General features: G+C 49.5%; 1 long non-coding RNA gene across 4 annotated transcripts in view; it reads right to left on the bottom strand.

The window, feature by feature from the left end:
- Window positions 1–2,139: 2,139 nt before the first annotated feature.
- The window catches only part of LOC309375378, a 52,527-nt gene continuing 39,477 nt past the window's right edge, over window positions 2,140–15,189 (bottom strand). For 3 of the 4 annotated variants that reach the window (XR_014170877.1, XR_014170878.1, XR_014170879.1), the window contains exons 3-6: window positions 14,519–14,689; window positions 9,668–13,433; window positions 7,761–7,841; window positions 2,140–5,057 (exon numbers count right to left, since the gene is read on the bottom strand). This is a non-coding gene — a long non-coding RNA (uncharacterized lncRNA). The remainder of the gene's footprint in view (window positions 5,058–7,760; window positions 7,842–9,667; window positions 13,434–14,518; window positions 14,690–15,189) is intronic. The other variant, XR_014170880.1, reaches the window with a different exon arrangement.

Here is a 15,189-nt window from a genome sequence, read left to right as displayed (position 1 = left end):
TCTAGGGACTGCTTTTGCAACCCAGGCAAAATTGGGGGGGGGGGGGTCCAAGCCGGAATTTTATCAGTTTTGGTCAGCTGTCTGAATGAAGAGGCTGCAAAGGCGGAAGAGACAGGTTGGTAGTTGTCAGCGCATGTGTTTGCTGTCGCTGTGTGCACCTGTGCAACCAGTAATCACATAGGATTAATGCCTCCCCCCTCCCACAGCTGCATGCAGTGACTGTATACAAAATACTACCTTTCAGATAAGACAGTGTCTGGGGGCTCTCCCATGCTAGGGCAGGTAGGCTTTAGCATAAAAACCAGATTCCACACCTTACTCAAGACAGGAAAGGAAGCATTCTTTTTACAAAGGTGCTTCAAGCATGCCCAGAGGCAACTTGCATAGAAGTGTTTCTGAAAGGTGTGTTGTTGTTGTTTTAGGCACTAGAGGCAACAAACCAAGGTTTAAAGAAGCCACTTTTAAGGAGTGTGTAATTATTCGATTCTGAAATTGAACTTGATTATCAGCAGAAATCAGGCACGTTTTCAAGTGTGGTTATCTTCCATTCCCCTTCACTCAGTGTCAGCAAAAAAGCAGCTGTGCCCCCCAGCTGTTTTGGTATACAGCCCCCATCAACCCCACCCAGAAAGTCCAAACATTCTGGAGGGCACCAGGCTGAAGAAAGCTGGAATGAACGGAAGCCCTGATGGGCCAATATTTTCCACAAGCGTAATGTGCCACCCTGAATGATGCAGCAGAGCCAGCTGCCCCACCTACCTGCTCCACACCTGAAGTTGGCACGTCTCTTTTTGTGCAGGGAAATGGCACTTCCCCCACCAATGAGCTCCCACATTGTGTAGCAGGAAAATCCCAGCTTGTTTCAATGAAGAGCACTGTACAATCTGCGGCTGCCCGCAAGCACCTTATGAATAGTGTCCATTATATCCCCTGGGACATGTGACAGATCTCTCCTTTCCATAAGCTGCTTCTCATCCTGAAAGCCCACTTTCATTACTGCTGTTTTCAAACTGTTCACTTTGGGAACATCTGCATTAAAAGCTGGGATAGAAATATAGCAAAGGACCGCTTGAACGCTGCTTAAAAACAACAGCATCAGACCAGACTTTGGGTCCCAAGGATTCCTCACTTAACATTACAGCTGCTGAACCCTCTTGGGATCTTGCTTGGATGATACTTCCTTGGATGTTACTCCATTCGGATGTTGCCCTCTGCTGGTCTCAGACTGTAAAAGCATATGTAGAGTGGTGCCAGTGGGAAAGGGACGCTGGTGGAGCTGTGGTCTAAAAACCACAGAGCCTAGGGCCTGCCAATCAGAAGGTCAGCGGTTCGAATCCCCGCGATGGGGTGAGCTCCCATTGCTCGGTCCCTGCTCTTGCCCACCTAGCAGTTCGAAAGCACCTCAAAGTGCAAGTAGATAAAATGGGACCGCTCTGGCGGGAAGGTAAATGACGTTTCCGTGCACTGCTCTGGTTCGCCAGGAGCGGATTAGTCATGCTGGTCACATGACCTGGAAGCTGTATGCCAGCTCCCTCGGCTAGTAAAGCGAGATAAGCGCCGCAACCCCAGAGTTGTCCGTGACTGGACCTAATGGTCAGGGGTCCCTTTACCTTTTTACCAGTGGGAAAGGGTCTTTCAGTCGTCTGCTGCTGCAGCAGCAGCAAATGTGCTGCCCTAGATAACCACCTAGAATTAACCACTGGAAATAGGGTTACCCTACCTGTGCTGCCTCGCCTGTACACTCTTCCAGGATAACTGAGAAGGGCAACCTGCAGAAGACAGGCAGCAGGTATGAGCTTTACCATCCATTCTCCTGTTTAAGAAAAATGACCATTCATGGATTTGATAGGTCACCTGAATTGCAACAACAGAACAATGTGCAGCCAGCTAGCTATAGGCTGTGCTGCACTCTGATAGCACAGACCACATGTCTTGCCTATGTGATTAACAGACCTCACACCTGAATGAAGGACTCCATACCACTGGCAAATCATTCACTTTTGCCATGTAACATTAAAATGGAGCATGACAAGAGCTCACGAGCACTGTCGGTTGCATATTCTCATTTCTTTTCACACTTACCCCTGTTACTTACACAGAGTCCTTGGGATACGGCAGGCTATATGAAAAACAGAGGGCTGGATAGCATGTTCTTTAATGTCACAGAAAAACACAAAACATCAGGTTTTGCTAAAGGGACCCTCCCGTTCAGTTTCTTCTTGAGGTGGGATGGTGGACCCCCGATGTTGCTTAGATAGAGGGGATCAGTCATTTGATGGTGTCTCCCTCTGAGGAGCCTTAAAGGCACAGAGACACCTGTCAAACCTGCTCCCTTGGGTGGGGAAGGTGTAAAAGAATCCCAGCCTCCCGCAATTTAGCTTGAAGTAACGAGTCATATCTCCCTCTATAATAAAAATGTAAGGACGTCGTACTTCATCGCAATCTTGGATTTGGATGAAGTCAGGGGCAGGATCGCGGAGCAAGATTGAAGGCAGGTTGCACAAGAGCAGTGGCCATGGCAAGGGAGGGAGGACACCGAGCAGGGGAAAGTGGTTTTTTAAAACAACAGGGTTAAGTTTGACTAAAGCTGGGATGGAGAAAAATGAGAGGAAGTGGCACTTTCGAACAGGAGCAGAGGTTCGAGTAAGTACTATGGAATATTTAAAGGCTACACATGCTTTATCTATCCCACAAGAGGCAGCTACGGAACGGAAGAGGGGAAAGTTGGGAGTGCAGTGATAGGGAGCTACACTGGAAAGAAGAAAATGTAGTTGTTTTAAATAATGGCAGAAGTTTGTGGAAAGTACTAGTGAAGCAACACTGAGAGGAAAATGGTGGTTTTAAACAACGGCAGAGGTCCGAGTAAAACAGGGATGGAGCGGTACTGAGAAGGGCAGGGAGGCCTTTTGCATGCACAAGTTTGGCATCTGGAGGCAACTTGAGTGGGCCACAGTCGGGGCCTCTGATGACTGCCTGTGGGTTGCCCACATATGTGTGAAAGGATTAGTCTGTGTACCCAACCATCAATACTTTGTCATTCTTGGTATTATACCACATGTAGTAAAGGAACAAGGACGTGGGTGGCACTGTGGTTTAAACCACAGAGTCTAGGACTTGCCGATCAGAAGGTCGGTGGTTCGAATCCCCGTGACGGGGTGAGCTCCCGTGGCTCAGTCCCTGCTCCTGCCAACCTAGCAGTTTGAAAGCACGTCAAAGTGCAAGTAGATAAATAGGTACCACTCTGGCGGGAAGGTAAACGGCGTTTCCATGCGCTGCTCTGGTTCACCAGAAGCGGCTTAGTCATGCTGGCCACATGACCCGGAAGCTGTACGCCGGCTCCCTCGGCCAATAAAGCGAGATGAGCGCCGCAACCCCAGAGTTAGCCATGACTGGACCTAATGGTCAGGGGTCCCTTTACCTTCACCTAATAAAGGAACACCTCAAAGCTGAGCACGCCCAGTTATCTTTAGATGCTTCTCAGTGGTGTTAAAAACATTCTACTGCAGAAGGTCAGGTAGCATTAAGGCTCCCTTGATTAATGCGTAATGGTCCAATCAGGAAAATCCAGAAATTACCAGCTTGCTTAGAATAGGTTTTGATGTAGTGACTAGAAATCAGTCGCGGTTCATGCTGGGTTGGCGGGGGATGGATGGCAATTCCAGGCAGCCAGGGATAACTTTGGGCTGTGGGTCAACTGCACCTTTCAAGCTTCACGGCTGCGCCTCTGTGGAGGCCTTTAGTGGCCTGCACAGGAGCAGCTGAGTGATCTCTGTGGCTGGAGCAAACACAGCAATGGGAAAGGCTCTCCCAACCTCGGTTAAAGTACCGAAAACTCCTCGACTCAAGAGAGGAAGTACCATATGTGCCACTGCCACAGCCAATTCACAAGGGGAGCATCTCTTACATTACTGATGTTTACTAGTGTAAATGTTGCTGTCTCTTCCCCCAAGGGATCCTGGGAACTGTAGGAGCTGCAGCAGGGAACAAGAAGTCCAGGGATCCTGAGAGAGAGACTTGTTGGTCCCTTCACAAAAACTACGGTTCCCAGGGGTTCTTTGCGAAAGCGAGCCCTAATGAAGATGCACATTCCCAACTTGGCTCAGGCCAATTTGTTTCTGCATTCTGTTGTCTCCGATAACCCCCCAAGACTGAGCAAGAACAGCTGAAGCAGGGCAACTTCCTTTTGGAGGAAGTTGTTTTCATTAGTGAAACTGCTGACACAGCCTCTGTGGTTCTGGTACTCGGGATAGGAGGTCATGCTGGACATGGGACATTCTAGATGGGAGCAGTATGGGTTCTAGCTCTGAGACCAGAGGTATATAGCACAAAGATCACACACCCTATCGGGCCAATGCTGTGCAAACCATTCCTCTTAAGAGCATTTCTGTGAGTTTGATAGAATTGCAGCGTAAGATAGAATCCACTCAAGCAGTTGCTTTCTTCACCATTCTGGATGACCAAGACAGCCACAGTATTTCACCATGCATCTAGTAGTTTGTGCTACTGAGCCCCTTTGCTCCGTCCTGGGGGAACGAGGCAAGAACCCTGGTGTTTGGGGGTCGCAGGGGGTGGGCTACCCGCTCAGTTCCCAAGAACCTCACCTGTGACCTCTGGGCTTCCTCACAGGTTAAGGGTCTCAGGGACAGAGAGGATGCCGGGACATGAGGAAGCAGGAAGGCAGAGAAAGGATAATGGGACTATAACAGGAAGGGGCAGGCAGGGGTGGGGAGGAGGTAGTTCCCCCATGTGACTCCTTAACCTGGGAGGGGGGAAAACAGGTGAGAGACAAGGCACCATAAGGTTAGCAAGACAGGAATAAAAAGAGCAAGCAAACTTCCATTCCTCAACTGCTGCTACACACAAATCATGGCAGGTCCTCAAAGTCTCTTGTTCTCTAGTTTCGTTTTTATCCCTAAACCTCCCCTCCTTCGCCAAGGCAGGCAGCAAAGCAGAAGGATGGCAGTCGCTTTGGAAATGCAAGGAAGCCTTAATGGCACCCTTTAAATTCAGCCGAACTGGGTCAATTCTTTCAACGCGATTCTCTTTTTTAGCTTCCCCTGAAAATTAAAATACAAAACAAAACGCCCTGTTGCTTTTCTGACATAACTCAGATCTAATTATCTGGCAGTTTGCGGGTTGGGTTTAAAACACAGTTAAAACATCTGGGTGAATAAAAAGGCACCAGAAATACCATAAGGAAGGCATTTGACCGCCACTGAAGGCAGGCTATGGTGCCACTGTCAAAAAGGCTCTCTCCTTTGGAGCCGCTCAGCTCACCTCACTTGGCACTCAGAGCAGGGTCTCTTTGACGCCATTTCTCTCACCTCACATCTTCTTAGTGGTCTTTTCAGTGCCAAGTAAATACCTTTTTATTCAACTCAGGCTTTTGAATTGTTTTAAATTCAGGCTGCTTTATGCAAGTAAGGTTTATATTATTATTAATTGTTGCTTTGTAATTATTACTGTATATTGCATTTTAAAATCATTGCTGTAAGCCATCCAGGAAGCTCTCGGTGGCTGCGTAAATAATCATCACCATTATCCAATTGTAATTTTGCCAGGGCTGGATCATTATTCTCAACGCCAAATATTAGGACATGGAAAGTGAGATGAACACGAAATTATCCTGAACACGCACAGAGTGTCCTCCCAGACACATGCGAGACCACTTAGTATTGGTAGCCAGCCCCCAAATATCTGAGAGCTGAAAGAAAAATTTCTAGGCCAAAGAATACAATATCCTGGGAAGCTTGAAGCCCGGCACCTCAAGCCTCCTTCTTAGCCCTTGGTCCAGTGGAAGCCAACCTTTTGTTCCCACCACAACTAGATTTATTTAACTGCCAACCTGGGTCCATCTGATTTCTGCTTAGACAACACTGAAATTAATGGACCTAAATCAGTCGTGCCCGTTAATTTCAGTGGGTCTGCTCTGAGAAGAATGAGCGTTGGCTACAGCCCACTGTCACTTTGCAGTGCTATTACCTGCCCCAATTGTATGCAAGCAATCAGGATCAAAATGCAGCAAAGGTACATGTCCCACTGCCTCCCCTCCCTCCCTCCTGCCACCCACCTCTTCTAATATTTTGCAGCAGTAGCTTCCCACCTTTTCAGACCCAGGACGCACTTGTAACTCAAACATGCATTTGAGGACCCATTTCTTAATCTTTTACCATACAATTGCACAATGGGAAGTGCTCCTGTTGCAATCCATCTTGGATTAAGCCGTGACCCAAACCACCAGCTAAAGACAGATGCTCTACAACAGCTAACCATTTTCAGGGCAGAGCACCACTGGAGTAATAGGGATGGGGGGAATGTGTGGGCCTCCCAGATGCTGCTGGACTACAGCTCCTGTCACCCCTGATCTCTGGCCAGGCTGGTGGGGGACTGGTGGTAGGTGGAGTCTGGCAACATCTGGGGGACACAGGTTTCCCATCCCGCTTGTAATGTGTTACAGCCAAGAGTTGCTGAAAATGGACCCAGGAAAATGCAACCCCCCCCAAAAAAGGTGGGAGTTTTACTACGTGCAACCAAAAGGGTGTGCCCCGAAGAAAATACAATCACAAAAGAGCAGAGAATGTGGTGGTGGGGAACCACACTGAGAACAGGTAATGTGAACTCGAGAAGGTCATGGTGAAAGAGAGCTTCAAGCCAGTTGCTAAATAAGAAGTGGAATCTTAAAAACGCGTTTTTAAAAAGAGGGAAGGCTGTTTGGGAGGATATAAGCTGTTTCTTTTTTTTTAAGCATTGAACAAATATGAAAACAAAACCAGGCTAGGAAAGACACATTTAATTAAAAGAACTATTGTGGGAAATTTGGAAGTTCTGAAGGGCGCCATTCTTAGAAAGTTTTCTAAAGGATGCTTCCAATTTGGAGAAAAGCCTGGGCCTGATCTCCATTTTGATAAGCGCCAGTTGAGAAGTTTGCGGAAAGTGGGTGGGCAAGGAGAATCCACCGGGATGTTTCAACCTCAATATTGGGTAGCATATTATAGGTGGGACAGCTTCAGCCTGTGCCCGCTGTGCTCTTGGCATTTCTGCATTTTGGGCCTTAGTTCCTGCTAAGATTCCAGAGAGACTCCCTTACACTCTGGATAAGGGATGGGCCTACATTTCTGGAATGTTCCAGCATATGCCAGAGGACACAGAACTGCGCCTGTCCCCCTGCTGCTGCAAATGGTGAAGTGAATTTCAATGCAGTCAGGGGGCTGACTGCTCTGGCCAGCTCAATCTCTGGGTAGGCTTCAAGTCAGGGAAATGTGCTGGCCCAGAAAGTTCAAGAGAGGCTCTGGGACCCTGTTGAACTCAGCCCTTGTGTGAGAAGACCGCCCCCCCCCCAGCCCACCAAGGCACAGACTGCCCTCCTCACGGAAAACCAGCAGCTTGCTCAGGGCTGAGTCTCCACAACTGTGGTTCTCATGGCCGCTGCTTCAGCCCCTGATTTTGTGGCAAGCTGTCTGCCTCGTCTGCTGCCAATGGGCGTTGATCTGAGGCGACGTGAGAAAGTGGCAGCGTCTGCTCGGGGCGAGCACATCGGCTGACCCACAAGAAGCGGTGGGCACCTGACTGCAGCCATCATGTGAAACAGTCCTTGGTGGCCTTTGAGAAGTCCACAGGGAGCAGCGCCACGGAGACTCGCTGGGTTAGGCGAGGGACACTGATCAGGGCTGCATGGAAAAGCATAACCAGTCAATCCTGAGGGAGATCTGGAGCCCAATCCTTGAACACAAAAGGGTGTTTCTCCCCACCCACCAACTCACCTGGTTAGGGTGTGTTTCTTGTTGCTGTCTCTGGGCGCAGGCGTTGGGCAAGGTGAGCCAAAAGCCACATCACGAAGGGCTCTGTGATACAATAGGAGAGACACCTGCACCAGCACATTTGTGTTTTCCAAAAAGTACATCTAATGGACAACCCAAACCATCTGCAGGTAACTCCACCAGCCTCCCCAAAGCCAGCAACCACGTACACAAATCTCTCTACGGCCAATTCATGATGTAAGCACAACACACACACACACACACACACACACACACACACACCAAACTTCCTTCAACCCAAGACTGTGCTGGATACAAGCCACCTTGCAAACATGCTATGATGCAGACACTCCAGGCAGAGACAGGGTCCAACTCCCCAACAGATACTTTTGCTTGGGGTCTGTGTTATGTGAGCATGTTCTGCCCAAAGGAATACCAAGGATTTGAACATTTGCGGCCACGGCATGCACAGCAAACACGCCTGCCTGCTCCTTCACACTCACACCCCGGGCACACATAGGCTCACATGTTTCCCCGCACAGAGATCTCTTTTATGCATTCACCTTGACATTGATACCGCTGCCCGCAAACCACGCCATCCTCTCCGCAAACAATACCCTCTTTCCGTGCACCCACAGACCTCTGCCAAACTGCCCCTTTCAAGCACGCTGCCTCCGTGGTGCACAATGGATTGATTCATGGCACACACATGTGGCATGGCACACACACCCCTCTCTCCTTGTTATACGGAACTTGTGCCACGTAATTCCCATTGCTTTCAACTTGCCAAATCCGGCTCACCCTACCGCACACAAACAGTAGTTATCCATGCACACAACGGAAGGCGATCTGTGACGAATAACCTTAAGAACCGCTTTCTCAGTCTTTCTGTTCCCACACACACCCACACCCAGCTCCCTCACATGCAGATTTCCCCCCTCCTTGACCAGTCCTGGAGGACTCTTCCTCTCTGTGTGTGCGTTTTCCCCCCTGAGAGAAGAACCCAATAGTGTTTTCAAAAGAGGTTTGTGTATATCTGAGGATGGGAATCCCTTGGGTGGGTGTGGCCCCTGAGGCGTGTGTGCACGCACATGAATCATTCCAATGCGCATACAGCGTGTCCATCTTGTATTTTGGAGTAGGGGGAGGCAATTTTTTTGGGGGGGGTCATGCATTGGATCCCTCAATGAGGTCATGGGTCCACGGGTGTGTTATGTCAGGAAGTGCCCACAGGGATGGTAGCAGCTGGGACCTCTCTAAGAAACCCCCGGTTGGTTTGGCTGGGTGGGAGGGATGGGGACACTGCACATGCATTTCGCCTTCCTTGGAGAAAGACCCACATGACATATGAAAGAGAGAGAGAGAGAACAAGAGAGAGAGAGAGATGCCCCAGGTGGCAACTGTTGAACCCCAGAGAAAGAGTGCTTCTCTTTGGTTGGTTTGGCTGCCCCGGGAGGGGGCAGGCAGGATGGAAATTTAGCATTCCACAGCTATCCGGGCTTCTCATCTTTCTAAGGAAGGTCAGTCGCCTCCTCCCACACAAAAACCCCACACATTCCCCCTTCCTCACCATCAAACTTAAGGTCATCAACCTACCTGCCAATCCCCTTCACCACCCAAGCTTTGTGCGCAAAGGCTGACCCATCTCCCCTTCTCCCTCTTGCCCCTGACATGCCACCTGTCCCCCCTCCACCATCCTCTCCAGCACCTCTGCCTCATCGCCTCTCTCCTTGTTGCTCTGTGTCAGCCCCTTCCCCTCCCCTTATTCTTCATCGCCTGTTTCTTGCACTCACCCACCCAGCCCCTTTCCTCCAGCCTCCATCCTGGTCCTCCTTATTCCCTTGCCAATTCCCTCCCTCTCCCACCCCGCAGGTCAGGGCTGGTGAACTCCCCATGCAGGGAAGGTTAACCTGTTCTGGTCCTCTTCTCCTTCTGCCCTCCTTGCCTGCCATCCTCCGTCCTTGGCTGTGGTTCACGGGTGGTTGTGCCTATTGACGGATGCTCTCCTCTTTCTTCCTCCCCATCATCGCTTAGCTCTGGCTGTATGTCTCTCTCTCTCTCTCTCTCCCTGGGCCGCTGTCTATGCTGTAGCAACGCAATGCGGCTGTTGTCTGGAATGGAACTTTATCAGACTTGCCTGGATCCAGACGGCAGGGAGGGCGGGGAGAGAGAGAGAGTGAGAGAGGGAAGGAGGGGAGAAGAGGGAGCGGCGGAGAGGGAGGGAGGGAGCTGGCTGGGAAAAATTCAAATGGCAGCAAACCGAGACAATAAGCGGCAGGTGAGCTAGGCAGGTGGGGCTGAGCCCAAACAGACCCACGCCACACTCTGCGCCCATCGGACAAGAGCGTGCAGCGCGGCACAACGCGGCTGGCAAATGCAAGGCAAAAGACGCAAGCCACACCACATGGACCGAGAGCCAGACATGCCATGTTGCATGGCCCGCCACAAGTCAAGAGCATGCCAGCCACGCATGGCTGCCTCGCGTGAAAATGACAAAAAAAGTGCCACAAGGCACAAGCCGGAACCGTCCGTGCAAGAGGAATGGACCCTCCATTTTCAGGGGCAGTGTATCTTAAATTACATGGGGCAAATGGGCATGGCCCGCACTATCATGATCGTTGCTGAGCACCGAACGCTGAAGCCAAGGAACCTTTGGTCTGCCCCAGAGAGACATGCACCCCCATGTTCACGTTTGAAATACACACACTCTACACATTAAGTGTACGCATGAAGCACAGATGCACCACACGCATGTACGTACCTAGACAACGGCACGTGAGGCGCAAGGCAAATGGCCCGTCTGCGAATGAAGCAGCCCCTCCCATGCAGGCAGCTGCCCCCGCCCCAAAAAGTGCAGGCCCAGTGCCCACAGGTAAAACCCTTAAAACATAAATAAATTGGTACTTCCCAACTCCATGCATTGCTTTTGCAAGGGCTTTGTGTTGCTAACAAAGGCTACATCTCACAATATAGCTTCCACACCACGCCAGACAGTCGCTCACAGCACAAACAAGGACAATTCACGCAGTAAAACAAAGAGCTGCTTCAGACCACACACTATTTCCCAAAGGTTACAAAACACAACCCGATCTGCGTATTCCTGCGGTTCTGTAAATGAGTATTGCCCTCCATGTGTGCAGAACCAAAAGGTCACTCCCCTAGGATCATGCTTTAAAATAAAACAAGATTGCAGAATAATTTATCTGGAATAAGTACCCCCTTTACACACACATACACCTAAGTCCTGCACACAGAATCTCTTCCACTTTGCTCATCCACTGCCAAGGGAACGTAACACAAATCCTTCTCTGCCCAATTGAGTGAACACAAGGGGTGAACACAGGGGGCAGCAGAAAGGTCGTGGAGAGACCCTGCATATCACACGGTGATGTGCCTCACCACAACTTAGCGCAAGGGGCAACATGCACAGCGGACATCTTCACACGCCCTTAAGGCCAGGCATGAACTTGCCTCCTCGTATGTGGTCCCGGGCTTCTTCAGTGCCCTCTGATTTCCCCTAATGTGACTCACAAAGCCATCTGTTGCTCCCGTGTTGCTTGCGCAGCACATGGCATTTGGGCACCTCACATAAAGAGACGGCGCCATTCTTTCCCATCTGGAAAGGCCTTGCATGCCACCCTTGGGCGAAGGGCAAGATAAAGACGCAACAAGTATATCTCCAGCACCTGCACGCCTTCCCCTGTCTTTCTCCTAGGCTCAGTATCATTTTTTACAGCTGCTCCAGACATCCACCTTGCCCACCTTTCCCCACTTCCTCTCCAAGGTCAGCTCCATTTCTCAAACCCTTTTACCCCCAGAAGCCTGGCATCCCTTGCAGGTCAGCACCTGCAGAATCTTTGTCTTTAAGCTTCCTGTACAATACACATGTTTTAACACAAATGAAAAAAAACCCCCAAACTATATGTGTACGGACGCAACACACTCTCACACCAGAAGACAACTGAGCATGTTCCAGCTCGTTGTGTAATTTACACAAACAATGGCCTGCACCGAAAGAAAGGCAACTGTCACACAAACCTGCAGATTTGTTCTACATAACGCATTATGCAGAATCGGCAATCTTGAGTTTTTAATCGTGCGGTTTCCGCTAGCCACAAGGAGTCCTGCAAGGCACTGGATCTTCATTCCTGACCACTGAAAATTGTATTCAGCAACCTCTCCAGCCTCTGAACCTAGAGAAAGATGTCTGCCTCCAGCCCCAAGATTTCTGAAGATATAGGGTTGCCATGTATCCTAGTGAGGAGTGCCTGCCTCCCTCATTATTAACTTTCAGGAGGAATTTGAAAACATCCCCATTCACCCAGCCATTTGGCAGCTGAAGAATGCTGTACCTGCAACCCTCGAGAAAACACTGGATGGAAGTATGCGGATTAAACCACAGAGCCTAGGGCTTGCCGATCAGAAGGTTGGCGGTTCAAATCCCCACGACGGGGTAATCTCCTGTTGCTCGGTCCTTGCTCCTGCCAACCTAGCAGTTCAAAAGTACACCAAAAAGTGCAAGTAGATAAATAGGTACCGCTCTGGCGGGAAGATAAACGGCATTTCCGTGCGCTGCTCTGGTTCGCCAGAAGTGGCTTAGTCATGCTGGCCACATGACCTGGAAGCTGTATGCCGGCTCCCTCAGCCAATAAAGCAAGATGAGCGCCGCAACCCCAGAGTCGGTCCCGACTGGACCTAATGGTCAGAGGTCCCTTTACCTTTAATATGCTCCTGAATGTCTTTTGCTTGGTTTTTGTTTTTAAACTGTATATCTGTTTGCTGATAACAGTAATAATGATAATAATTTGCAGCTAACAGTTCTCTGCTTGAAAGGCTGGCTGGACCAAGTATGGTTTAAAGACGAAAAGCCATAGTTAAGGGTGGGCAGGAGGGTCTTTTCCACTTCTCCTGTAAGTTAGCAGTACCCAGAAAGTGGACTGAGAAGACCCACGAGTCACTTAGTCCCCCTCTGCCACAGTAGGGTCAAATGCATTTAACTTCCATTTAAACTGCAGTGCTTGCTTCTACATTTGCACCTATCCATATGAATTAGCAGGTGCACATTTTATGCAGACCTGTCCCCTCCTTTTTGGCAATGCACAAACAGCAGCCCCCTTAGAAGAAGGACATTTCAAAGAGGGGTCGCTGCTGGCGTGCAACTTTCTCCTCCAACCAAATAGGTGCGTAGACGAAATAAATGTGTGTGTGTGTTGCACCACACAAAGAGGAGCCTCTCTCAAACCATTTCCAGGTCTCGTGAAGCCGGTCTACAGCTTTAGGCGCGTGGCTCGCCTTCCGGTGCCCCACCCCATGTGAAAACTACAACAGGGAGTTTCTGAGGTTAAGCCGAATCGCTTCCGGCAACAGGGAGTCACCTTGCTCACTACTCACCCTTATTGGCGGCTGGCGCCCTGCTGCCAAGTGGACCAACTCGGATGGTGGCGTTGCCCCAGGGAAAGCTAGGAGGCTGTACAGTTATCTCCTGATGGTGTTATTCTAAACCATACAACCTACTACCTCAACACGAGGCCACGCAGCAGGAGTTGGAGGAGGAGGAGCAGAGAAAGCTTCCCAACCAGGTTTCGTCTGGAAATGTGGCAGGACCCCCAGCAGGAGGAGACAAGCTGCGCCGCAGATTGAAGACACCAGTCATTCGTTGGCTAGGAGGAAGTCCAGCTGCAGGAGACAGAGGTTTTCACACAGCCCTACCACCAAAGAGAAAGAGGCCAATTTCGCCCCCTCTAAGATCATAGAAACCTGCTGCCTTGAGGAAATAGAATGGGTTTTCTTCTCAGATACGCTTGGCTTCCACCCAGCTATATGTTTAGAGAGAGAAGACCTGGCTTCAGGTTTTCATGGGCTTTTGGATAAGAGGCCCTTAGGGAGGCTTTTCCTTATCCCTGCATCATCACAGGCAGCCTCAAAGCATATGAGATACAGGGAAGAGGCTTCTGGGGCAAAGGCTGTTGCTTCTAGGCAGCATTTACAAAATCTGTGCCTATAAATCGGAACGAAGATCTAGTAACTCGCATGCCTGGGAGATCGCAAATTCCCTAGCAGGGAGGATTGGCGAGGGGGTCTGCAGCAGCTTCTGGGGCTTGGCAGGTGCCAGCCCTGCCAACTGCTGGTGCTGGTCATGGGGCTGGCTGGCAGGGCTGTGCCACCTGCTTGCTGAAAACAAAAGGAAAAATATCTTCCCAGGCAGTCCAAATGCTGCAACCTGTTTAAACTAGCCGGTAGGGCAAACGTTCGCTGTTTCTCCTCTGCATAATTTATTCTATTTATAAAGTATCATCATAATTGTTATTAATTTTTGCACCACTGAATCTGGATTTGCTTAACATAGGGAGCAGCGTGGAGCTATGTAGGGCACTTAAAGGCCTGTCCGCCCCCATTCACTAAAATCTCACACAACAACCTCTCCGGATTCTGGAATTTCAGCAGGCATCGCCACACACTTCCAAGCATGTTTTTTTTTAGATGCATATGGACTAGGATCTTGCTTTTTTAAAAAAAAAATACAATAAACAAAAGCTGAGGTTCTTGGGAAGCTAAATTCCCACGTTTTGTGCTCTCCCCTGCCCTTTCAGCTGAATGATTCCAGAGAACGGGGATCTGGAAGTTGTCACACTGCTTGCTTTTGCTGCAGGGACATCAGCTCTCGCCAACTTTCTGGGGGGTCCGAATCTAAGCCCCAACACTAGGGAGAAGGTCCGGGTGCAACAGCGTGTCTGGAAGTCCTGGCCAAGGTCGACACATACCCACAGACTCGAGCTTGTGTGAGGCAGTCGTACCGCAAGTTCGGATCTACGGGTTTATGGCAACCGGCAAAACCACGGCAGGAGCTGGGTGGACTATTGCCTGGAAAAGCTGAAGAGGCCTGCGGCGCAGGGCAGAAAAACCTGCAAGGCTGTGGAAGAAAAAGAAAAACACTGGGATTGGTGGGAGAGAGGGAAAGAGGAGAGAAGGAAGAATAAAGTGAGTTTCTTCAACACAATAACTACATGTTTACTTACAGCTAGAATTGCTCTGGAGTATATGTGTTAAATACTATGAATAACAGTTTTATTCACAATTGGCAAATAGGGAAATGGTAGTATTTCTTCTTTTTAACCTTTCTCTACTTTCTCTTTCTCTTTCTCTTCTCTCTCTTCTCTTGGATTGGGTTTCTTGTGTGATCTTTGATTTTTGGTGGTTCTCTTAGTGGTATTCACTAGTATTCTTAACGTCCAAAAAATTATATTTGTGATAAATGAAGACACGTACAGGGGGCTGACAGAGAGAAGAGGAAGGGGGCTGTATGAGAGGCAGGTCAGAGTAGCTTTTCTCAGGGGGAGACTAAGGAAGGGGGAGCTCTCTCAGGTGGGAGGTAGGAGAATTCAACTCTCTGTATGTGTGAAGATTAAGATAAAACAGTCACTGAGCGCTACAT

The sequence above is a fragment of the Podarcis melisellensis genome (assembly GCF_964234715.1).
Source record: "Podarcis melisellensis genome assembly, chromosome: 8".
Classification (NCBI taxonomy): Eukaryota; Metazoa; Chordata; class Lepidosauria; order Squamata; family Lacertidae; genus Podarcis; species Podarcis melisellensis.
The sequence above is the reverse complement of the archived record's forward strand: the minus strand, read 5'-3'. Positions and strand labels throughout refer to the sequence as shown.